Consider the following 25077-nt stretch of genomic DNA (forward strand, 5'->3'; position numbering starts at 1 on the left):
TATCAGTGGCAAACGTCCATACTAGGTGTAGGGAAGTGTCCCCTGTACACCTGTGTCTCGCCGCAATTTGTGGTGGTTTGGGAGAGCAATTTGTGGTGGTTTGGGAGAGCAATGGTTTGCGCTCACTCCCCCATTTAAATATACTTTATGTCCGGCTAATTCAACCCCTAATTACCCGCCTCACCTGGCTTGCAGAGTGCGGAAATCATGGTCCGCATATGGAACGCACGCCGTCCACGTGCGTTTCACGGCACCGGAAGTAGGCATCACGTGATCCCGGGTCGCCGAAAGTGGGGTGGAGACTAGTGTGTGAGCGTCGCCTGCAGCTTAGCAACCTTGCGACACACGTACATCGCCCACGTATGCTGCCATTGATATATGACAGCTGGTAAGAACGAGCAGAATCGCTTATAGTGGATTTAGAAGACAGAATAGCTGAATACATTAAAGGATACTGATTATGCGCATTATATAAAAAACAGGAAGAGCATTCAGTGAAATGCAATAAAGCAACCTTGCTTTCTTTTAAATAAAGCTACTAAGGTTGAGCTGCTCATTAAGGCAAAGGGGATGGGTGGTCTTCAGATAGAAGATCCATTTTGCCTCACACTGGAGGATTCTCCTATCAAGGTCTCCTCGTCTCACCCCTGGCTTGATCTTTTCTATGCCCATAAATTAAAGGCATTCTGTCATCCCTCTATGCTCCGCTCTAACATGGCACGAAACAGAAGTGTCCCTGGCATTTTTCACATCACTGATATGTTCGCCAATCCTCCTCCTTAATTCCCTTGTTGTCTTACCGACATACTCTTTACCACAGTCACAGGTGATTTTGTATATCACCCCTGTGGATTTACAATTGATCAAATCCCTAATTGTATACGTCTTGTCGGTATTGCTGCTCCTGAAGGTTTTTGCACACTTCATGTACCTACACGCATGCACCCTCCACACTTGTAGTTCCCATGAACCCTGTTCTCTAACCACGTTTTGTTTGTGGGTACTGGCGTGAAATGACTATTTACCATTAAATCACAAACATTCCTACCTCTCCTATACGTGATACTGGGGTACTCTTTAATGACTCTAGAAATATTGGGGTCCATCCTAAGTACATGCCAATGCTTTGAGAAGATCTCCCTAACTGCAGCAGAAGACCCATTGAACGTACTAATAAGACAAATTTCTTGTGTATTCCCTTGGGGATTATCCCTCATTGGTTGCTTCTTTTTAGGAGTAAGAAGGGAAGCACGGTCACAATTTAGGGCTGCCTGAGAGGCTGGTGTCAAGATGCCCACAGGATAACCTCGATCAGTAAATCTGGTCTTCAAGACTTCAGCCTGTCGTATGAAGTCAGAGTGTCTCGAGCAATTCCTCCTTAGCCGCAGATATTGGCCCCGGGGGATCCCTTTCTTGAGGGGGAAAGGATGGCTACTCTCCCACCTCAAGAGGGAATTAGTTGAGGTTGGCTTGCGGAAGATCGAAGTATCAAGGGTGCCATTGTGATTCTGGATGACACATATGTCCAGAAAAGGGAGTTGTGTTGGAAAACATTCAGATGTGAAACGCAGACCTATGTCATTGTTGTTAAGACAATTGGCCCATGTGGAGAACGACCCAGGACAACCCTTCCAGATGACAAATATGTCATCTATAAAGCGTGCCCACATTTGGACCCGCTGTAATTCCGGTGTTAATTCATCCTTAAATACCAGGATGTTCTCCCAACAGCCCAGGAACAGGTTTACATACAATGGGGCACAGGGACTCCCCATCGCCGTGCCCCTGAGCTGGTGGTAGAACCGACCATTAAATAGGAAGTAGTTTCTCCTCAAGGAGAACTCAAGCAATTTAAGGACCAAAAGGTTGTGGGCAGAGAATTGTCGCCCACGTGAAGATAAAAAGTGAGTCACTGCATGTAAGCCCCATTCATGTGGGATGAGTGAACATGTAATGATTAAGTAATTATTAGTAGTGATGAGCGGCAGGGGTCATATTCGAAATCGCAATATTTTGTGAATATTTCATTGAATATTCGCAAATTCGAATATTCGTTAGGAGTAATGTTGATTGTGAATTTTCATAATGCGAATTTTCGTAATGAGAATCAATGAGATCGTGAAAACTCAGATCCGATAGTAAATAAAGCTACTAAGGTTGAGCTGCTTATTAAGGCAAAGGGGATGGGTGGTCTTCAGATAGAAAGTATGTCAAAAGGAAAATAGATTTCACTTATATTTTTCCTATATCTGGCCCTGACACATAGAAGGTATTGGACAGATGTCACTACTCAATGAAGACACCCTCTATATAAAAAGTATTAAAATTAATGATGGAAAAAATATATAAATTTTAACTTATAAATTATAATTCTACAATTTCTGGCCCTGACACACAGAAGGTATCGGACAGATGTCACTAGTCAATGCAGACACCCTCTATAAAGAATTATTATTAATGATGGAAAAAATATAGTATTTTTCAGTTATATTTCTCCAATCTCTGGCCCGGACACACAGACGGTATTAGACGGATGTCACTAGTCACTGCAGACACCCTGTATATGAAAATTATTGAAAATGATGGAAAAAATATAGTATTTTTGTCACAATGGTGTCAAGAGCCACGTCTGACTCCGTTATACCCGAGGTCAGGAAGTCGCAGCGGGTGGCTGCGCGCTCTATGTCTAAAGATAGTGCTGTTTCTTAATGGTAGCTTTCTGAGTTTGCCTTGCAATCCTTTTTGGCTCACTCAGGGATCCGTAGCTTCTGATCCTCAGCTGTTTTTTGTCCAGCAATCCCAACCTCCTTATATTCCCATCTCCCACTTCTCTGGTTGCCAGATATAGAGCTTCCTGCCTGGACTTCTATACTGACCCACTGGAGCTGTGTAGCTGTGATTCCTGGTTGTTGTTCCAGAGCGTTACCCTCGGATCCCTGTTGGGCTTTTGTTGTCCAGTGTTGTCGCCCACCTGGGATTATATGTTTGTCTGTATTGTCTGTCCTCTCCTTGGTGTTTCCCTTTAGTGTTAGTGGTGCGGACTAGTGTTCCCACCGCCCTATTCACTATGTAGGGCTCATCTCAGGGAAAGCCAGGGTTTAGGCACGTGATCGGCGTACGGGTGAGAAACCCGTCTAGGGACGTCAGGGCAGTCAGGTGCCAGCCTCAAGGTGAGTTAGGGGTCACCACCTTTCCCTCTCCCTTGGACAGGGCCTTCCCATTTCCCTCCCTTTGCGTCACGTATGTGATCAGCACGCCGGTCATGACATTATATCTGCCCCTTATTTTGTGTAGGTAGAAAGAAGAAATGGATCCTATTGCTGCTTTGACAAAGCAACTTCAAGGCCTGTCTTTGGAGGTGGCAGGATTGAAGGCGTCAATCCTCCAGCAACAGCAGCAATTGCAACAGACCGCAAGCCCAGCGGTTGCTATGGGTAACCAGGTTGCTGCGGAACCCAAGGTTGTTCTTCCTGACAGATTTTCTGGGGGAAGGGACAAATTTGTGACGTTCCGTGAGGCCTGTAAGTTATATTTTAAGCTGCGCCCTTACTCCTCTGGTAATGAAGAACAGCGGGTGGGGATTGCTATTTCCCTGCTTCAGGGGGACCCGCAATCCTGGGCGTTCTCTTTACCCACTGATTCCCAGGCTCTCCGGTCAGTGGATGAATTTTTTGGGGCCTTGGGTCTAATATATGATGACCCTGATCGAGTCGCCCTGGCTGAGTCGAAATTACGGAGACTCCTACAGGGAGAGCGGCCAGTAGAGGAGTATTGCTCAGAGTTTCGTAGGTGGGCTACGGATACCCAGTGGAACGACCCGGCTCTCAGGAGTCAGTTCTGCTCTGGGTTATCCGAAAGGGTTAAGGATGCGCTTGCGCTGTATGAGACCCCCTTTTCCCTGGATGCTGTTATGTCCCTTTCTATCAGAATAGATAGACGTCTTAGGGACAGATTGAAAAATCCTGAGCAATTGGTAACCCCTCCGAAGCAGCAGTTAGTCTGTACGGACCTAGACGAGCCTATGCAGCTAGGAGGAACTACTCGTCAGGTCCCTCCTCCTGAGGCTCGCTGTAGGCGTGGGGTTTGTTTTTTCTGTGGGGGGAGGGGTCATTTCATTAATGTCTGTCCTTCCTTCCTCAAAAACAAAAGACCGTCAGAACTACTAACCCCAGGCTGTGTGGAGGATGTCAGCCGGGGGGTATACATTTCCTTCATACGAACATCTCAATTTGTGTTGCCAGCGGTTGTTGTTTTTGGTGTTAAGACGGAGACTATTTCTTTCTTTCTAGACAGTGGAGCAGGGGTAAATTTGATAGATGCCCATTTTGCCCGCACTATGGGTTTGTCTCTCTGTACGCTACAGAGACCTATTCCCATATTCACTATTGATTCTGCTCCTCTGTCTCAGAGAAACCTCACTCACATTGTCCATAACTTACACCTTCTGGTAGGGGACCACCATAACGAGTGTCTATCATGTTATGTTCTGGAGGGCCTTCCCACTCCTGTGGTATTGGGTCTTCCCTGGTTGGTAGCGCACAATCCAGTGGTGGATTGGCAGGCCAGGGAGATATTGGAGTGGAGTGAGCATTGCAGAGAAAATTGCTTAAATAGCAATTGCTTAGTCGCCTCCATAGCTACTCTACCTACATTTTTTACAGACTTTGAGGACGTGTTTTCTGAAAAGGGTTGTCAGAAGTTACCACCTCACCGTCCTTATGATTGCCCGGTTAACCTGATTCCCGGGGGAAAATTTCCCAAGACCAGGTTATATAATCTTTCGGGTCCCGAGAGACAAGCCATGAAAGATTATATCTCCGAGAGTCTGGCTAAGGGACACATCAGACCCTCTTCATCACCCGTTGCTGCAGGGTTTTTCTTTGTTAAAAAGAAAGATGGGGGCCTGCGTCCTTGCCTAGATTTCCGCAAACTAAATCGGATAACCATCTGAGACCCATACCCTCTTCCTCTCATTCCTGACCTGTTTAATCAGTTTGCGGGTGCTAGGTGGTTCTCCAAACTTGATCTTAGGGGGGCCTACAATCTGATTCGTATTAAGGAAGGGGATGAGTGGAAGACAGCTTTTAACACCCCGGAGGGGCATTATGAAAATCTTGTCCAGCAATCCCAACCTCCTTATATTCCTATCTCCCACTTCTCTGGTTGCCAGATATAGAGCTTCCTGCCTGGACTTCTATACTGACCCACTGGAGCTGTGTAGCTGTGATTCCTGGTTGTTGTTCCAGAGCGTTACCCTCCAGATCCCTGTTGGGCTTTTGTTGTCCGCTGTTGTCGCCCACCTGGGATTATATGTTTGTCTGTATTGTCTGTCCTCTCCTTGGTGTTTCCCTTTAGTGTTAGTGGTGCAGACTAGTGTTCCCACCGCCCTATTAACTACGTAGGGCTCATCTCAGGGAAAGCCAGGGTTTAGGCACGTGATCGGCGTACGGGTGAGAAACCCGTCTAGGGACGTCAGGGCAGTCAGGTGCCAGCCTCAAGGTGAGTTAGGGGTCACCACCTTTCCCTCTCCCTTGGACAATGCCTTCCCATTTCCCTCCCTTTGCGTCACGTATGTGATCGGCACGCCGGTCATGACAATTTTTCTGTTATATTTCGCCAATCTCTGGCCCTGACACACAGAAGGTATTGGACAGATGTCACTAGTCACTGCAGACACCCTCTATATGAAAATTATTGAAAATGATGGAAATAATATAGTATTTTTCAGTTATATTTATCCAATCTCTAGCCCTGACACACAGAAGGTATTGGACAGATGTCACTAGTCACTGCAGACACCCTGTATATACAAATTATTGTAAATGCTGGAAAATTTTTTATTTGTACTGTCACTATAAAATACTGCCAGCCTGCCACACCACACAATAGTCCTTAAAAGGACTTTTGGGTCTTTGAAACGGTTTTCTACTGAATTGATTGCGATCAGACTCTGTGCACTCTCTGTCCCTTCCGAAGCGCAGCTCTCCCTGACCAAAAATGAGCCAAACATGCGTCATCAGGTGCTATATAGCACCCGATGACGTGTTCCGGCCAGCCAATTGCTATAATGCCAGTAGCCAACATGGCTACTGGCATTACAGTGAGGGCAGTACTTACCTCATTACAGTGAGGGCAGTACTTAGCAGCCGTAAAACGTGCGGGGAGGAGACTTGATCATGGCGCTCGAGCCCATGCAGTACTCGGCCAAGTACCGCCATGTGCCAGGCATAGCGATGCTTGAGCCGAACAGCAGTTCGGTCGAGCATGCTCGCTCAACACTAGTAATTATTATTTTTTATTCCCATTTACAATGTAGTTAACTTAGCCCTTTCTGATATCAAGCCAATGTTTTTATTTTTTTATTTTCTTTCCTCCCCACTTTCCAGGAGCCATAACTTTTTTACTTTTCTGCTCACATAGACGTTTCAGGGCTTGTTTTTGTAGGAAATTATTTTCTAATTGTACCATTTAATTTAAAAATATATTTTTTTTTAAATAAGGAAAAACATTCTTTGTAAGCTGAAAAATAAGGAAAACAATATGATTTTAAATGTAAAATTCTTTATATGTTGTTTATTATGTTTCACTACTTAAAAAAATACTTATGACACATAACTTTCATATTTACAAAAGAGCTATGTGAGGGTTTTCTGAGCTGTAGTACATACATACAACTTTTTGATGAGTTTTTAATGCAATTATTTTTTGGGGAGTTGAGGTGATAAAAAAAATGGCAAATCACCATATTTTTTCCATAATGAAATTCACTGTGAACAATAATTTATTTTGTAATACTTCTGCCATTTTCAGACACAGTAATAACAATTATTTAGATTTTTTTATTGTTTATTTTAGTAAGTAAACTTGGGAAAGCTTTTTTAAAATTTTGAGCAGTATTTTTTAACCCCGTTTGGGAACTGTAACATGCTTTCTCCTAGTTGCTTATTCTTTAGACTGCAATAGTATACCACTGGAGTCTATGGGACTGTTTCTTACCACCAGTCAAATCCTGTTATAAGCATAGCTTAACAGGCAGTTTCCTATGACAGGCCTTGGAGTTTTCACAAAGCCTCAGGCTGCCATGGCAACCAATCAGAGGCCAACAATTTATCTCAGATAGGAGAATGGAACGTGCCCCTCCTGTTTAACCACCCAGATTCTGTGGTCACTATTGGCTGCCATATTTCAGAGATTAAGTCACAATATAGTCTCTTTACAGAGCTCTCAGACCTTATAGGCTTCAATGAGGTAAACAGTGTAAACAACATAGCTTGGTATTCAATATAAGTGATAATAAAATATAAACTTCGGAGCACTCGCTAAACTTCCATGAGGATTGGTGGACCTGAGGCAAATTAGACCTTTTGTTAAAATATTTTAGAGTGCTCCTAGGTTTATATTTTATTATTACAAACCGGATTCCAAAAAAGTTGGGACACTAAACAAATTGTCAATAAAAACTGAATGCAATGATGTGGAGATGGCAAATGTCAATATTTTATTTGTAATAGAACGTAGATGACAGATCAAACGTTTAATCCGAGTAAATGTATAATTTTAAAGGAAAAATACGTTGATTCCAATTTTCACGGTGTCAACAAATCCCCAAAAAGTTGGGACAAGTAACAATGAGAGGCTGGAAAAAGTAAATTTTACCATAACGAAGAGCTGCAAGACCAATTAACACTAATTAGGTCAACTGGCAACATGATTCGGTATAAAAAGAGCTTCTCAGAGTGGCAGTGTCTCTCAGAAGCCAAGATGGGTAGAGGATTACCAAGAGGTTACCCAGCGAAAAATTGCAAAGACTTTGCATCTATCATCATCAACTGTGCATAACATCATCCGAAGATGTAGAGAATCTGGAACAATCTCTGTGCATAAGGGTCAAGGCCGTAAAACCATACTGGATGCCCGTGATCTCCGGGCCCTTAAACGACACTGCACCACAAACAGGAATGCTACTGTAAAGGAAATCACAGAATGGGCTCAGGAATACTTCCAGAAATCATTGTCAGTGAACACAATCCACCGTGCCATCCGCCGTTGCCAGCTGAAACTCTACAGTGCAAAGAAGAAGCCATTTCTAAGCAAGATCCACAAGCTCAGGCGTTTTCACTGGGCCAGGGATCATTTAAAATGGAGTGTGGCAAAATGGAAGACTGTTCTGTGGTCAGACGAGTCACAATTCGAAGTTCTTTTTGGAAATCTGGGAAGCCATGTCATCCGGACCAAAGAGGACAAGGACAACCCAAGTTGTTATCAACACTCAGTTCAGAAGCCTGCATCTCTAAAGGTATGGGGTTGCATGAGTGCGTGTGGCATGGGCAGCTTGCATGTCTGGAAAGGCACCATCAATGCAGAAAAATATATTCAGGTTCTAGAACAACATATGCTCCCATCCAGACGTCATCTCTTTCAGGGAAGACCCTGCATTTTTCAACAAGATAATGCCAGACCACATTCTGCATCAATCACAACATCATGGCTGCGTAGGAGAAGGATCCGGGTACTGAAATGGCCAGTCTGCAGTCCAGATCTTTCACCTATAGAGAACATTTGGCGCATCATAAAGAGGAAGGTGCAACAAAGAAGGCCCAAGACGATTGAACAGTTAGAGGCCTGTATTAGACAAGAATGGGAGAGCAGTCCTATTTCTAAACTTGAGAAACTGGTCTCCTCGGTCCCCAGACGTCAGTTGAGTGTTGTAAGAAGAAGGGGAGATGCCACACAGTGGTGAAAATGGCCTTGTCCCAACTTTTTGGGGATTTGTTGACACCATGAAATTCTGATTCAACATATTTTTCCCTTAAAATGGTACATTTTCTCAGTTTAAACTTTTGTTCCATGATTTATGTTCTATTCTGAATAAAATATTAGAAGTTGGCACCTCCACATCATTGCATTCAGTTTTTATTCACGATTTGTATAGTGTCCCAACTTTTTTGGAATCCGGTTTGTACTTATATTGGCTGGTTTTGTATAGTGTTGGGCGAGCATGCTCGGCCAAACACTCATTTTACTCGATACATGATGCTCGAGTCTCCTCCCCGCCGGTTTGTTGGCTGCTACGCAGCCAATAAACGTGCAGGTAAGTGCTGCCCTCACTGTAATGCCGTAGCCATGTTGGCTACTGGCATTACATTGATTGACTGGCCGGAACGCCTTATCGGGTGCTATATAGCACCCGATGACACGTGTTCGGCTCAGTCTTAGTCAGGTAGAGCTGTGCTGAAGAAGGGACAGATAGTGTAGGGAGTAAAATACGAATATTTTTATTGAAAAATTCGTTAGAGACCCATAAGGACAATTGTTGTATCTGACAGCAATATAATTATTAGCGCAACCTGCTCTAAATTGCGTGGAATTGTTAGAGAGACCAAAAGTCCTTTTAAGGACTATTGTATCTGGCAGCAATATAATTATTAACACAACCTGTGCTAAATTGCGTGGAATTGTAAGAGACCCAAAAGTCCTTTTAAGGACTATAGTTATATCTGGCAGCAAAATATATTTTTAGCGCAACCTGCGCTAAATAGCTTGCAATTGTTTGGCCGCTGCAGACAGTGACATTATCTGCGCTGCATCTCCTGTCTAACGTGTGCGCAGCCTAAATATATCTGTGACATCCAATGTACTTTTTTTTGTAGACGGTGTCCGCTGCGGACAGTTGCACTACCTGCGCTATATCTCCGTTTGCGCATCCAAAATATCAGTGACATTCAGTCAAATTTTTTTGCGGCTGGTGGCAGCGACATTACCTGCGCTACATCTCCAGTATAACGTTAATGCATCCGAAAAATAAATGACATTAAGTATCATTTTCCCCGCTGGCGACAGCGACATTATCTGCACTACATCTCCTGTGTAATATGTGCACATCCTAAAAATATCTGTAACATCCAGTGTACTGTTTCTGTAGACGGTGTCCACTGCGGACAGTTACATTAGCTGCGCTACATCTCCTGTATAACATTTGCATATCCCAAATATCTGTGACATTCCCCCAAAAATTTTTGCTGCTGGTGGCAGCAACATTACCTGCGCTACATCTCCTGTATAACGTTTGGCCATCCTAAATATCAGTGATATTAATTCAGTGTAATTTTTATTAGGCGGTGGTGACATTACTTTCTCTATACCTCCTGTATAACGTTTGCACGTCCTAAATATCAGTGACATTAATTCAGTGTAATTTTTTATTAGGTGGTGGTGACAGCGACATTACTTGCGCTGTACCTTCTATATAACGTTTGTACAACCTAAATATCAGTGACATTCGTTCAGTGTAATTTTTTATTAGCCGCTGGTGACAGCTACATTACTTGCGCTATACCTCCTGTATAAAGTTTGTGCATCCTCAATATCAGTGACATTCATTCAGAGTAATTTTTTATTTGCCAGTGGTGACAGTGACATTACTTGTGCTATGCCTCCTGTATAACGTTTACACATCCTAAAATTATCTGTGACATTCAGTGTACTTTTTTCATATATGCTGCGGACAGCGACATTATCTGTGCTACATATACTGTTTAACATGTGCGCATCCTAAAAATATCTGACATTGGCCTCATGCACACGACCGTATTTTTTCACTGTCCGCAAAACGGGGTTCCGTTGGTCCGTGATCTGTGACCGTTTTTTCATCCGTGGGTCTTCCTTGATTTTTGGAGGATCCACGGACATGAAAAAAAAGTTGTTTTGGTGTCCGCCTGGCCGTGCGGAGCCAAACGGATCCGTCCTGAATTACAATGCAAGTCAATGGGGACGGATCCGTTTGACGTTGACACAATATGGTGCAATTTCAAACGGATCCGTCCCCCATTGACTTTCAATGTAAAGTCAGGCGTTAATATACCATAGGATCGGAGTTTTCTCCAATCCGATGGTATATTTTATATTAATCTCTTACAGGGGGCTATGATACGCACAATTAACCCCTTCAGGTGCGGCACCTGAAGGTTAATTGTGCTGATCACAGCCCCCTGTAAAAGATCGGGTGCTGCCAGGCAGCAGGGGGCAGTCATGTACACAGTTCGTAGTATATTCTAACTAGAAGCATCCCCATCACCATGGGAACGCCTCTATGTTAGAATATACCATCGGATTTGAGTTGCATTGTGAAACTCAGATCCGACAGTATATTCTAACACAGAGGCATTCCCATAGTGATGGGGACGCTTCTAGTTAGAATATACTACGAACTGTGTACATGACTGCCCCCTGCTGCCTGGCAGCACCCGATCTTTTACAGGGGGCTGTGATCAGCACAATTAACCGTTCAGGTGCCACACCTGAAGGGGTTAATTGTGCGTATCATAGCCCCCTGTAAGAGATCAGGGGCTGCCAGGCAGCAGGGGGCAGACCCCCCTCCCTCCCCAGTTTGAATATCATTGGTGGCCAGTGTGCGGTCCCCCCGCCCCCCCTCTATTGTAATATCATTGGTGGCCAGTGTGCGGCCTCCGTCGGCCCCCCTCCCCCTCTATTGTAATATCATTGGTGGCCAGTGTGCGGCCTCCCCCGGCCTCCCCTCCCTCCCTCATATCATTGATGGCCAGTGTGCGGCCTCCGTCGCCCCCCCTCCCTCTATTGTAATATCATTGGTGGCCAATGTGCGGCCTCCCCTCTCTCCCCCCCCCCCCCCGCCCAATCATTGGTGGTAGCGGAGAGTTCCGATCGGAGTCCCAGTTTAATAGCTGGGGCTCCGATCGGTTTTACCATGGCAACCAGGATGCTACTGCAGGCCTGGTTGCCATGGTTACTTAGCAATATTACAATATTAGAAGCATCATACTTACCTGCTGCGCTGTCTGTGACCGGCCGGGAGCTCCTCCTACTGGTAAGTGACAGATCATTAAGCAATGCGCCGCACAGACCTGTCACTTACCAGTAGGAGGAGCTCCCGGCCGGTCACAGACAGCGCAGCAGGTAAGTATGATGCTTCCAATATTGTAATATTGCTAAGTAACCATGGCAACCAGGCCTGCAGTAGCGCCCTGGTTGCCATGGTTACCGATCGGAGCCCCAGAGCGATTAAACTGGCACTCCGATCGGAATCTCTGCTGCCACCAATGATCGGGGGGGCGGGAGAGGGGAGGCCGCACACTGGCCACCAATGATATTAATACAATAGAGGGGGGGCCGGGGGGGCGCACACTGGCCACCAATGATATTACAATAAAGGGAGGGAGGGGGGGGCGACGGAGGCCGCACACTGGCCACCAATGATATTACAATAGAGGGAGGGGGGGCCGCACTGGCCACCAATGAAATTAAAACTGGGGAGGGAGGGGGGTCTGCCCCCTGCTGCCTGGCAGCCCCTGATCTCTTATAGAGGGCTATGATATGCACAATTAACCCCTCAGGTGCAGCACCTGAGGGGTTTATTGTGCGGATCACAGCCCCCTGTAGGAGATCGGGTGCTGCCAGGCAGCAGGGGGCAGTCATGTACACAGTTCGTAGTATATTCTAACTAGAAGCGTCCCCATCACTATGGGAACGCCTCTGTGTTAGAATATACTGTTGGATATGAGTTTTCACTAAGTGAAAACTCATCTCTGAAAAAGCTTTTATGCAGACGGATCTTCGGATCCGTCTGTATGAAAGTAACCTACGGCCACGGATCATGGACGCGGATGCCAATCTTGTGTGCATCCGTGTTCTTTCACGGACCCATTGACTTGAATGGGTCCGTGAACCGTTGTCCGTCAAAAAAATAGGACAGGTCATATTTTTTTGACGGACAGGAAACACGGATCATGGATGCGGCTGCAAAACGGTGCATTTTCCGATTTTTCCATGGACCCATTGAAAGTCAATGGGTCCGCGAAAAAAAACGGAAAACGGCACAACGGCCACGGATGCACACAAAGGTCGTGTGCATGAGGCCATTCTGTGTACTTTAATTGCGCATACACTTACGAAACCTGCGCTACTGTACGTGTGACTTGCAAGCATATATACCATTTATTATGCGCAAGGCGAGCAGTAAGGGACGGGGAAGTGTCCGTGCTGCTGAAGGTGCACACAGAGGCCTTAGGCCTGGGCATGGTGAAACTGTACCTGCTGTCAGAGCACAAGAAACACACTCATCCACGATACCTAGCTTCATGTCCCAGTTTGCAGACGGGCGCAGGACACTACTCTCGAAGTCAGACCAGTGCGACCAGGTGGTCGGTTGGATTGCAGCAGATAATGCTTCCAGTCCATTAAGCACTACCCTGTATTCCACAAAGTCCAGTCCCAGTAGCCAAGAGTCTTGTCAACAGAATGCTTCCCCTGATACTCCTTCCACCCACCATGGAGAGTCTGGCCAAACAAGTGATCCCACACTCTGAAATTCTGAGAAGCTATTTTCATCGCCATTTCTTGATTTGGGCCTCTCGAAAAGCCCTCTTGAAGAGGGACATGAGGAGATATTGTGCCCCGATTCCCAAATCTTGAGCATCCACAGTCACAAGAAGATGACAGTGGGGAACAGCAATTAGTGTTTCATGAGGTGGATGATGATGATGAGACACAGTTGCCAATAAGTCAACCGCAATTAGTGTCTCAAGAGGTTGATGATGAGAATGAGACACAGTGGTCAATAACTGAGGTTGTTGTTAGCTCAACAAATCAGGAGGATGAGCAGAGTGAGGAAGTGGAAGAGGAGGTGGTGGACAATGTTTAATGAGGTGAATGATGATGAAACACAGTTGCCAATAAGTCAACGGCAATTAGTGTCTCAAGAGGTTGATGAAGAGGATGAGACACTCTTGTCAATCACTGAGGTTTTGGTTAGGTCAACAAGTCAGGAGGATGAGCAGAGTGAGGACGTGGAAGAGGAGGTGGTGGATGATGAAGTCACTGACCCAACCTGGGAAGGTGGCAAGCCAAGCGAGGACAGCAGTACAGAGGGGGATCCGCAACAGGCTGGAAGAGACAGTGGCAAAAAGGAGAAGGCGGGCCACACCAAACAGGCCCGCAACTGTTCCCCGGAGCACCTCCTTGTAGCAATCTCCCTTGCCAAAGGGTAAGTGTTCCGCAGTCTGGCACTTTTTTGAGTAAAGTGCGGACGATAAAAGAATTGTCATTTGCAACCTGTGCCACGATAAAATGAGCAGGGGCATGAACACTAGCAACCTCAACACCACAAGCATGATCCTCCACATGGCATCAAAGCACCGTAATAGGTGGGACAAATGCCTGCATCCACAGTCAGTGTTTGCGGGTCACACCACTGCCTCCTCTTCCCCTGTGTTACATGCTGGCCAATCCCCTGTTCAAGACGCAGGCAAGGATGCATCCCGCCATGCACCTGGACCTTCGCAAGCACCATCAGCTAGCATATCCACTTCTGTTTCTTAGCGCAGCGTATAGATGTCTATACCCCAGGCCTTTGAATGAAAGTGCAAATACCCAGCTACCCACCCACAGGCCATAGCACTAAATGCACACCTTTCCAAATTGCTGGCCCTGGAAACGTTGCCATTTAGGCTTGTGGACACTGAGGCTTTCCGCAGCCTGATGGCGGTGGCCGTCCAGCATTACTCTGTCCCCAGTCACCACTATTTTTCATGGTGTGCAGTCCCAGCGCTACACCAGCATATGTCCCATAACATCACCCATGCCCTGACCAACTCAGTTATTGGGAAAGTCCACTTGATGACTGACACATGGACAAGTGCTTTTGGCCAGGGACTCTACATTTCCATGATGGCACACTGGATGAACACTGTGGAGGCCAGGAGCGAGTCGTACCCTGGGATGGAACAGGTGCTACCGACGCCAAGGATTGCAGGCCCTACTTCCATCAGGGTTTCTGCCACCACCTACATTATTTGCTGCAACCCCCCCTTCTCATCCTCCGCCTCCTCCTCCACTTCATCCTCTAAATTATCTTCATGCAGCACCAGTTAGAAATCAGTCAGTAGCTGGAAGCAGTGTAACACTGCAGTGGGGAAGCGGAAACAGGACAGGCTTAAACTGATCTTCTTAGGTGACAAACAGCACAACGCCACAGAGCTGTGGTAGGGGATAAGGGACCAGACTGAGATGTGGCTCCCGCCACTCAACCTACAACCAGGCATGATTATGTGTGATAATGGCCGTAACTTGGTGGTGGCTTTGGAGCTCGGCAAGCTCACACACATACCATGCCTAGCGGTTTAGTGGTTTCTCAAAACATAACCCAATTTGCCTGAGCTACTGGTGAAGGTGCACCGCGTGTGTTCCCATTTCGGCAAGTCATCGACAGCTTCCACCGGTCTGGCAACGCTGCAGCAGCGCTTGCAATTGCCAGCTCACCGACTGTTGTGCGACGTGAGCATGTGCTGGAACTCCACGTTCCACATGTTGGCCAGGCTTTGTGAGCAGCAGAGGACAGTAGTGGAATACTAGCTGCAACATGGTCGTCGCCTTACCAGTCAGCTTCCGCTCTTCACAAGCGACGAGTGGGCATTGATGTCTGACCTTTGTGAGGTTTTACGCAACTTTGAGGAATCAACACAGATGATGAGTTCGATAACGCTATTATAGGCATAACCATCCCACTTCTGTGTCTACTCAAATGCTCGCTGCTCACAAATAAGGCGGACGCTTTGCATGTGGAAGAGGTGGAAATAGGGGAAGACAGTACACAGGGTCATAGCCAGACCACCCTCAGCTCATCTTCTCAGTGTAAATTAGTTGATGATGAGGAGGAGCAGGAGACGGTTGCCTCCGCTACAGAGGGTAGTACCCATGGAAGTTTTATTCAATCTGTTCAGCATGGATGGGTAGAAGAGGAGGAAAATAATGAGGAGATTGAGAGTCATCCTCCTGATGAGGACAGCAAAGTCTTGTATGCATTTTGGCCAACACCGATTACTGGTTGTTCACCCTTCTCTACCCCGCTACAAAGAGAACTTCTCATCTCTCATTCCTATGGAGAGGACAAGCAAAATGGGGCAATACCAAAAGGTCCTTGTGGAAAAATTAAACATTTCCAGCTGACAACGCTGGCTGCAAAGTACATAGTTCCTTGGCCAATCGAAGAGGAAAGACAAGGGGAACACACAGCAGTTCCAACAGAGGCAGGGCAACACTCTCCAAGGCCTGCAACAGTTTTTTGACATCCCGCCAGCACCCTTAACCTGATGCGCGGCCTAGTGTCAGAAGGAGTGAAACATTTTTTAAGATGGTGAAGGAGTACGTAGCAGAACGTGTCAGCATCCTCAGTGATCCCTCTGTGCCAGCATTTTGTCATAGCGTGTATTTAGTGCTGCTTGGGGCATAATAACTGATAAGCGGATCGGACTGTCAACTGAAAATGCTGACCGGTTGACTCTTATCAAAATGAACAAGGCCTGGATTGCCCCTGACTTCTCTACTCCACCAGAGGTAAGCGGCTGAACATAAAGGCACTCTTAATGTGGCTTTTAGGGTGTATTTAATACACTGTATTCCCATGCACCCCTTCCACCACTAAAAAGGGTATATGGTTTAATCTCCCATTTCTCGTCCTCCTCCTCCATCATATCAACATGCTTATTAGGCTGCCCTCGCTCTTAATGTTTTAGAGGGTCACCTCAGCAGCAGACCCTCACCCATAATGTTTTAGAGGGTCACCAGCAGGCCCTTACCCATAATGTTTTTGAGGGTCACCAGCAGGCCCTCAACCATAATTTTTTTGAGTGACACCCGCAGGCCCTCGCCCATAATGTTTTAGAGGGTCACCAGCAGGCCCTCGCCCCTAATGTTTTAGATGGTCAGATCAGCAGCACACCCTCACCCCTAATGTTTTAGATGGTCAACTCAGCAGCAGATTCTCACCCATAATTTTTTAGATGGTCAGAGCAGCAGCAGGCCCTCGCCCCTAATGTTTTAGATGGTCAGATCAGCAGCAGTCACTCGCCCCTAATGTTTTAGAGAGTCAGCTCAGCAGAAGGCCCTTGCCCCTAATATTTTAGAAGGTCAGATCATCAGCAGGCATTCACCCCTAATGTTTTAGAGTGTCAGCTCAGCAGCAGACCCTCACCCCTAATGTTTTAGATTGCCACATCAGCAGCAGGCCCTCGCCCCTAATGTTTTAGAAGGTCAGATCAGCAGGCCCTTGCTCCAATAATTTTTGAGGGTCACCAGCAGGCCATCAATCATAATTTTCAAGAGTGTGTATGATGCCCTCCTTTATGTGTAATAAAGGGTGTATTGGAGTGCCGGTTCCTTGTTATTTTTGGCAGCCCTTTCACTTAGTGTATGGGCTTTATGAGTGTAGGAGTCCCACTACATGAACAATTGTACCACAATGTGAATGAGGCCCTCCATTATGTGATATACAGGTTCTATCGTAGTGCCTCTTCCTTGTAATTTTTGGCAGCACTTGCACTTTATATACAAGTAAATATACAGGAAAGAATGTTTTTATCTTTGGTTTTGTGCGTATTATTGTCAGTATGTAAAAGTGGCGTACTACTCAGACAACATCATTCCCAGCATCGACCTGAGAGTCCAAGATGCATCCAGACATCCTCCCCATGCTGTTCCTGAACCATTTCAGTGGTGTTTCCATCAAATTCTGACCTTTTCATATGAACCAGACACCCTCCCCTCTTCAGAGCAGGGGGTGCCTGGTTAAATGCTCGGGTTCTCCCATTGACTTCCATTGTGCTCGGGTGCTTGGTAGAGCACCCGAGCATCCCGAGGTGTCCTACTTGAGCACCCGAGCACTTTGGTGCTCGACCAACACTAGTATTGTAGTTATTGCCAACCTCGGTCAGTATGGCCGGGAGTCACCTATATTATTCCGCTGCCAGTTAATATCAATTTGTGATCCCACTCAATACAATTGTTGTGTCCCAATGACATGCTATTATTTCAGGGGTCATGAAGAGATTTATGGTGTTTTCATATATGGATACGTTCTTGTAAAATTGCAACTGGCCAAGCAATTTGCTGATCACTATGGTTCAAACTTAGGAAACTTTTTGAGATCACATCTTGTTTGTTGAGAAAGGTGTAGCTAGCTACAGTCCTGATCAAAAGTTTAAGACCACTTGAAAAATGATCAGGACTGTATATGTTTCATCTTTAATGGCTGCTGAGAAATATATTATACACTACAAATTACACTACTTATCAAAAGAGAATTGGAAGGTAGCTTCCCTACAAATCAATGTTTGTCCTTGAGACATAATTTAGAGTAAAGGCCAAACCAGTTACTCATCTAAAAAAAAATATGATTTGGGGTAATTGTCCCTCATCAGAGCAAAGCAGAGAGAACTGTGCATACTATCTCTCTTTATAGAGAGCTCATTGTAAGCATAAGGAGTCTTATAAAGCCATGCAATGTTTTTCTGGGGGAAAGAAAAAGGTTTGTAAATTATTTCTGATTCCAAAAGGGAAACAAATTGTGCCTCTGATAGGGTTGAGCGAACCCATGGAAGTTCGGGTTCACCAGAGTTTCAGGTCAAAGTTTAGGTTCGGGACCCGAACTTCACTCCGAACCCGGACCCCATTTAAGTCGGGTGTAGGTAAGTCGGCGTCTCACGAGGGGTAGTGTCAGTCACGTGATGTAGGTCCAATTGGTTGGCCTATGTGTTAGTGTCTCACGTGATGTTGTCCCAATGACGTGTTGTGGATCCGCTGCTTTGCCGTTAACTTTTATGGGATGATTGTAACTTGGTTTAAACCTCCCATTGCGATATATTGAAGTTTGGAGACAACGTATTTCCACAAAATGAATTGAAGTGGGTCTTTAGTGGGTAGTCGCTGGATACTTATTGCTAGACGCGTTTCGAGGTAGCAACCTCTTCATCAGCCACTGATGAAGAGGTTGCTACCTCGAAACACCATTTTTTATTAAAAGATATCACCATCTCTGCATGAAGAGACAGTTACCTAACAATTTTTTTACTTCTTTTATCTATATACCGATTACTATATAGATATTCTGGCTAGCAGACAGCATTATTGACTTACTATGTTTTAATACCATTGTGAATACCAATTCCTATTCTTTTACAATATATCCCTTCTATATTCCCCCCTTTTTTTATACTGCTTACATTGTGACGAATAAATGAGCTTTTACATATCTGTGTTGTGCCAGTTGTTGAGTGCCTGACTAATACTATCTATACACTCACCTAAAGAATTATTAGGAACACCATACTAATACGGTGTTGGACCCCCTTTTGCCTTCAGAACTGCCTTAATTCTACGTGGCATTGATTCAACAAGGTGCTGATAGCATTCTTTAGAAATGTTGGCCCATATTGATAGGATAACATCTTGCAGTTGATTGAGATTTGAGGGATGCACATCCAGGGCACGAAGCTCGGGTTCCACCACATCCCAAAGATGCTCTATTGGGTTGAGATCTGGTGACTGTGGGGGCCATTTTAGTACAGTGAACTCATTGTCATGTTCAAGAAACCAATTTGAAATGATTCGAGCTTTGTGACATGGTGCATTATCCTGCTGGAAGTAGCCATCAGAGGAGGGATACATGTTCTCATTCTCTTTACGCCAAATTCGGACTCTACCATTTGAATGTCTCAACAGAAATCGAGACTCATCAGACCAGGCAACATTTTTCCAGTCTCAACAGTCCAATTTTGGTGAGCTCGTGCAAATTGTAGCCTCTTTTTCCTATTTGTAGTGGAGATGAGTGGTACCCGGTGGGGTCTTCTGCTGTTGCAGCCCATCCGCCTCAAGGTTGTGCGTGTTGTGGCTTCACAAATGCTTTGCTGCATACCTCGGTTGTAACGAATGGTTATTTCAGTCAACGTTGCTCTTCTATCAGCTTGAATCAGTCGGCCCATTCTCCTCTGACCTCTAGCATCCACAAGGCATTTTTGTCCACAGGACTGCCGCATACTGGATGTTTTGCCCTTTTCACACTATTCTTTGTAAACCCTAGAAATGGTTGTGCGTGAAAATCCCAGTAACTGAGCAGATTGTGAAATACTCAGACCGGCCAGTCTGGCACCAACAACCATGCCACGCTCAAAATTGCTTAAATCACCTTTCTTTCCCATTCTGACATTCAGTTTGGAGTTCAGGAGATTGTCTTGACCAGGACCACCCCCCTAAATGCATTGAAGCAACTGCCATGTGATTGGTTGACTAGATAATTGCATTAATGAGAAATAGAACAGGTGTTCCTAATAATTCTTTAGGTGAGTGTATATCCATTTTACTTATATGATCTGGTGAGTCATACTAGTCAGAGCACCAACCGATAGCAATAGGGGAGGTGAGCCGCCAAATTCCATTTAGTTATAGAATGCTAAATAAAATGTCTACTGAGGGGTTAAAAATGAAAAAAATCTCATCTCATTCAGTTGATGGCACAGCCGGTATCTTCTTTTCTTCAGGACCTGAAAAAAGGACCTGCGGTGACGTCAATGCGCTTACCACATGGTCCTGCTGAATATAGATAGAAGGACCTGTGGTGACGTCACCGCGCTCACCATGTCTTGAGCGCGGTGACGTCACTGCAAGTCGTTTTGCAGGTCCTGAAGAAAAGAAGATACCGGCTGCACAATCATGTGGATGAGGTGAGTATTTTTTATTTTTATCCCCTCAGTCAAAACTTTGCAGTTTGGGTTCGCTTAACTCTAGCCTCTGACACATTCTGTTGGACGGCAGCTATTACTGTATATAAGCCAGTTCTCTACCCTTTAAACAAGCTTTAAGCATGATTTAGGATTATAGCCAAGCCTGTCACTAAACTGCAGACAGCTCTTTCATGCTAGGCATTCAATGGGTTTTCTCATGAAGATAACAAGATCTTGCACTGGGGCACAGAAGCTTAAAGTTACACCTCTGCATATTGACTTAATATAAAAATGTTCACCACTTTGGAGCCTCTTCTATTAAGCAACTCACAAAGAACACTCCTCCCATCATTGTCAGCCATTTATTGGAAGTTGCATTTATGTATGCAATTTTTAAGTTTAAATCAGCATTAATTCAAATTGTATAATATCCAGGAAAACCATGTATTTATTTATTTTATTCCAAACAACATAGTTAAATAATATTGATGTTAAGAACATTATTGTGACACTAATTACTTTGGATATTTTTTTATTTATTTATTTTTTTGGTTAATTTAGACAAACCACTTTATTGGTAAAACATCAGAAAAATCTGTATCTACTGTTCTCCTTCAAAGCATATGGTCTACGATACATGCAATTTCACCTATTTAGTTCCTATTTGGCATTAAAACACCATCAGATAATAGCATTGTTCAGTGAAGCACGTTAAAGTTTTTGCAAATTACTTGCTTCCAACTGGGTTCATTTTCTCCTTCAAGGATTGTTTCACAGGCTAAATGTTAGCAATGAATACATAACAATACTGGATTCTAAGTACAATAAATCATTGTATACCATGCTGTGTGGCACCTACCACATTTAATCATTTATGTCCAGCTTTTAATATGTCAAATAAACTTCATATTTGTACAAATATCGTAGTAATAATAATGGGTATGCTATATTAAAATTCCATTATTAATGTTAATTAATCCGAAAATGTAACTGACAAAGTAGTGAAATGACATAAAATAAAATAAAATATGTAAAATTAATTAAAAAAATATGATTTATGAGATGGAGTTCCATATGGAGTAGGAGTTTAAGGAGGCGGTGGATGTAGCGGTGTAGGTGGAAGCAGGGGTGGAAGAGGACAGGTTAGCCAATTTTTTTTGTTTTAATTTTTAAATTTTATTTTTTTATTAGGGTACACTCCAAAAGAGTGTGAAATATCCAAAATACAAGAATGAGCAATTGCGCTGCAGTATAACAATGGCTGGTTAAGGCCGGTATACATGTCTATTCTCCACAAGGTATAGACAAGTCCTGTGGGATCCATGCCTGGTTCATTTTAATGAATGTGAGCTTGTCCACATTGGCTGTGGACAGGAGGCTGCGCTTGTCTGTGATGACACCCCCTGCCGTGCTAAACAAACGTTCAGATAATACACTGGTTGCAGGGCATATTAGCACCTCCAAGGCGTAAAGGGCAAGCTCGGGCTATGTGCCCAATTCGGAGACCAAGAATTTGAAGGGGGCAGACCCGTCATTCAGTACGTGTAGGCGTGTGCACACATACTGCTACACCATGTTGGTGAAATTCTGCCTCCTGCTAAGACATTCCATATCAGCTGGTGGTGCTGGTTGTTGTGGCGTGCTGACAAAGCTTTTCCACATTTCAGCCATGCTAACCCTACCTTCTGCTGGTGGTGCTCCAGCTGCGTTGGTGACCTCTTCCTCTTCCTGTGCCTTCGCCTTGTGCTTCCACTGTGCCCCTGCTGTCAGGCGGGAATGCCACCAGCAGCGAGTCTACCAGCGTGCGCTTGTACTCGCGCATCTTACGATCACGCGCCAGTGATGGAATTAAGGACGGTACGTTGTCCTTGTAACGGGGATCCAGCAGCGTGGCCACCCAGTAATCAGCACAAGTTAGAATGTGGGCAACTCGGCGGTCATTGCGGCATGTAATCGCTCATGTGTGCCAGGCTGCCCAGAGGCAACGAAAAGCTGTCCTCTGTGGGAGGTGTATCGTCTGTGTCCTCTGTATCCCCCCAGCCATGCACCAGTGATGGCCATGAGCTGGTCTGGGTGCCACGCTGCTGTGAACATGGATCCTCCTCCTCCTCCATCTTCTCATCCTCCACCTCGTCATCCTCCGGAACTGTGCACTGGCTGGACAATAGTGCACCTGGCGTTTGTGGGTGCAGGAACCCACCCTCGGAGCCACTTGTGAATGACTGGCCGGAAACCCTACAAAATGATCCCTCTTCCTCCTCCTCCTCCTGTGCCACATCCTCTTCCATCATTGCCAGCAGCGTTTTTTCAAGGAGGGATAGAAGTGGGATAGTTACGATGAGAACGGCGTTATCGGCACTGGCCATGTTGGTGGAGTACTCAAAACAGCACAACAAGGAACACAGGTCTCGCATGGAGGCCCAGTCATTGGGGGTGAAGTTGTGCTGTTCCGCAGAGCGACTCACCCGTGCGTGCTGCAGCTGAAACTCCACTATCGCTTGCTACTGCTCGCACTGTCTGGCCAGCATGTGCAAGGTGGAGTTCCACCTTGTACGCACGTCGCATATGAGGAGGTGAGCGGGAAGGCCGAAGTTACGCTGCAGCGTTGACAGGCGAGCAGCAGCAGGGTGAGAACGCCGAAAGCACGCACAGACGGCCTTCACTTTATGCAGCAGCTCTGACATAGCGGGGTAATTTTGAAGGAATCTCTGTACCACCAAATTCAGCACATGCGCCAGGCAAGGGATGTGCGTCAAACCGGCTAGTCCCAGAGCTACTACGATATTTTGCCCATTATCGCACACCGGGCTTGAGGCTCACTGGCACCAACCACTCATCGTTCTGTTGTTCAAAGCCCGTCCACAGCTCCTGCGCGGTGTGGGGTTTGTCCCCCAAACAGATACGTTTTAAAACTGCCTGCTGTCGTTTACCCCTGGCTATGCTGAAGATGGTGGTGAAGGTGTTACTCCTCTTCCTGAAGAGGAAGCAGAGTAGGAGGAGGAAGCAACAGGAGGCAAACTGAAGTGCCCTGCAATACTCGGTGGTGGAAGGTTTGCGCCAAACTGCTATCCACCTCAGGCCCAGCCACCACTGCATTTACCTAGTGTGCTGTTATGGAGATATAACGTCCCTGACTGTGCTTACTGGTCCACGTATCTGTAGTGAGGTGCACCTTGCCACAGATGGCGTTGCGCAGTGCACACCTGATTTTGTCCCCAACTTGGTTATGCAGGGAAGGGATGGCTCGCCTGGAAAAGTATTGGCGGCTGGGCACGATGTACTGTGGGACAGCCACTGCCATAAGGCCTTTAAAACTATCCGTCTCCACCAGACAGTATACAGTAAATAGACCTGCCAGGTTAGTCTGATGCTCAGACAGGGGGAAAGAATGTACACACATGAAAAACAGGTATTGGGGACATATATATATATATATATATATATATATATACACTCACCTAAAGAATTATTAGGAACACCATACTAATACGGTGTTGGACCCCCTTTTGCCTTCAGAACTGACTTAATTCTACGTGGCATTGATTCAACAAGGTGCTGATAGCATTCTTTAGAAATGTTGGCCGATATTGATAGGATAGCATCTTGCAGTTGATGGAGATTTGAGGGATGCACATCCAGGGCCCGAAGCTCCCGTTCCACCACATCCCAAAGATGCTCTATTGGGTTGAGATCTGGTGACTGTGGGGGCCATTTTAGTACAGTGAACTCATTGTCATGTTAAAGAAACCAATTTCGAGCTTTGTGACATGGTGCATTATCCTGCTGGAAGTAGCCATCAGAGGATGGATACATGTTCTCATTCTGTTTACGCCAAATTCGGACTCTACCATTTGAATGTCTCAACAGAAATCGAGACTCATCAGACCAGGCAACATTTTTCCAATCTTCAACAGTCCAATTTTGGTGCAAATTGTAGCCTCTTTTTCCTATTTGTAGTGGAGATGAGTGGTACCCGGTGGGGTCTTCTGCTGTTGTAGCCCATCCGCCTCAAAGTTGTGAGTGTTGTGGCTTCACAAATGCTTTGCTGCATACCTCGGTTGTAACGAGTGCTTATTTCAGTCAACGTTGCTCTTCTATCAGCTTGAATCAGTCGGCCCATTCTCCTCTGACCTCTAGCATCCACAAGGCATTTTTGCCCACAGGACTGCCGCATACTGGATGTTTTGCCCTTTTCACACCATTCTTTGTAAACCCTAGAAATGGTTGTGCGTGAAAAGCCCAGTGCTCCTCTCTCCCCTCCTCTTCCATGTTTCAGCACCTGCACCGTCCAGCACCGTCCTCACGAGGCTCCTGCGATCCCCCCATCGGCACCCATCACCCTCCTGCACCCATAACCCTCCAGGTAGGTTAGGGTCAGTGAGGGAGAGGCACCGTTAGGCAGGGATAGAAGGGAAAAGTTAGTTAGGAAAAAAAAAAACACTTTATTTAAATTTATTGTTTTTTAGCTTTGAGACCCTAGACTTCCCCCTTCCACTTGCCCCCCCCCCACACTTCCATGGAGTACTAATTTTTTATAATCCCCAACAGTCCC

This window comes from Bufo bufo, chromosome 3 (assembly GCF_905171765.1).
Source record: "Bufo bufo chromosome 3, aBufBuf1.1, whole genome shotgun sequence".
NCBI classification, from domain to species: domain Eukaryota; kingdom Metazoa; phylum Chordata; class Amphibia; order Anura; family Bufonidae; genus Bufo; species Bufo bufo.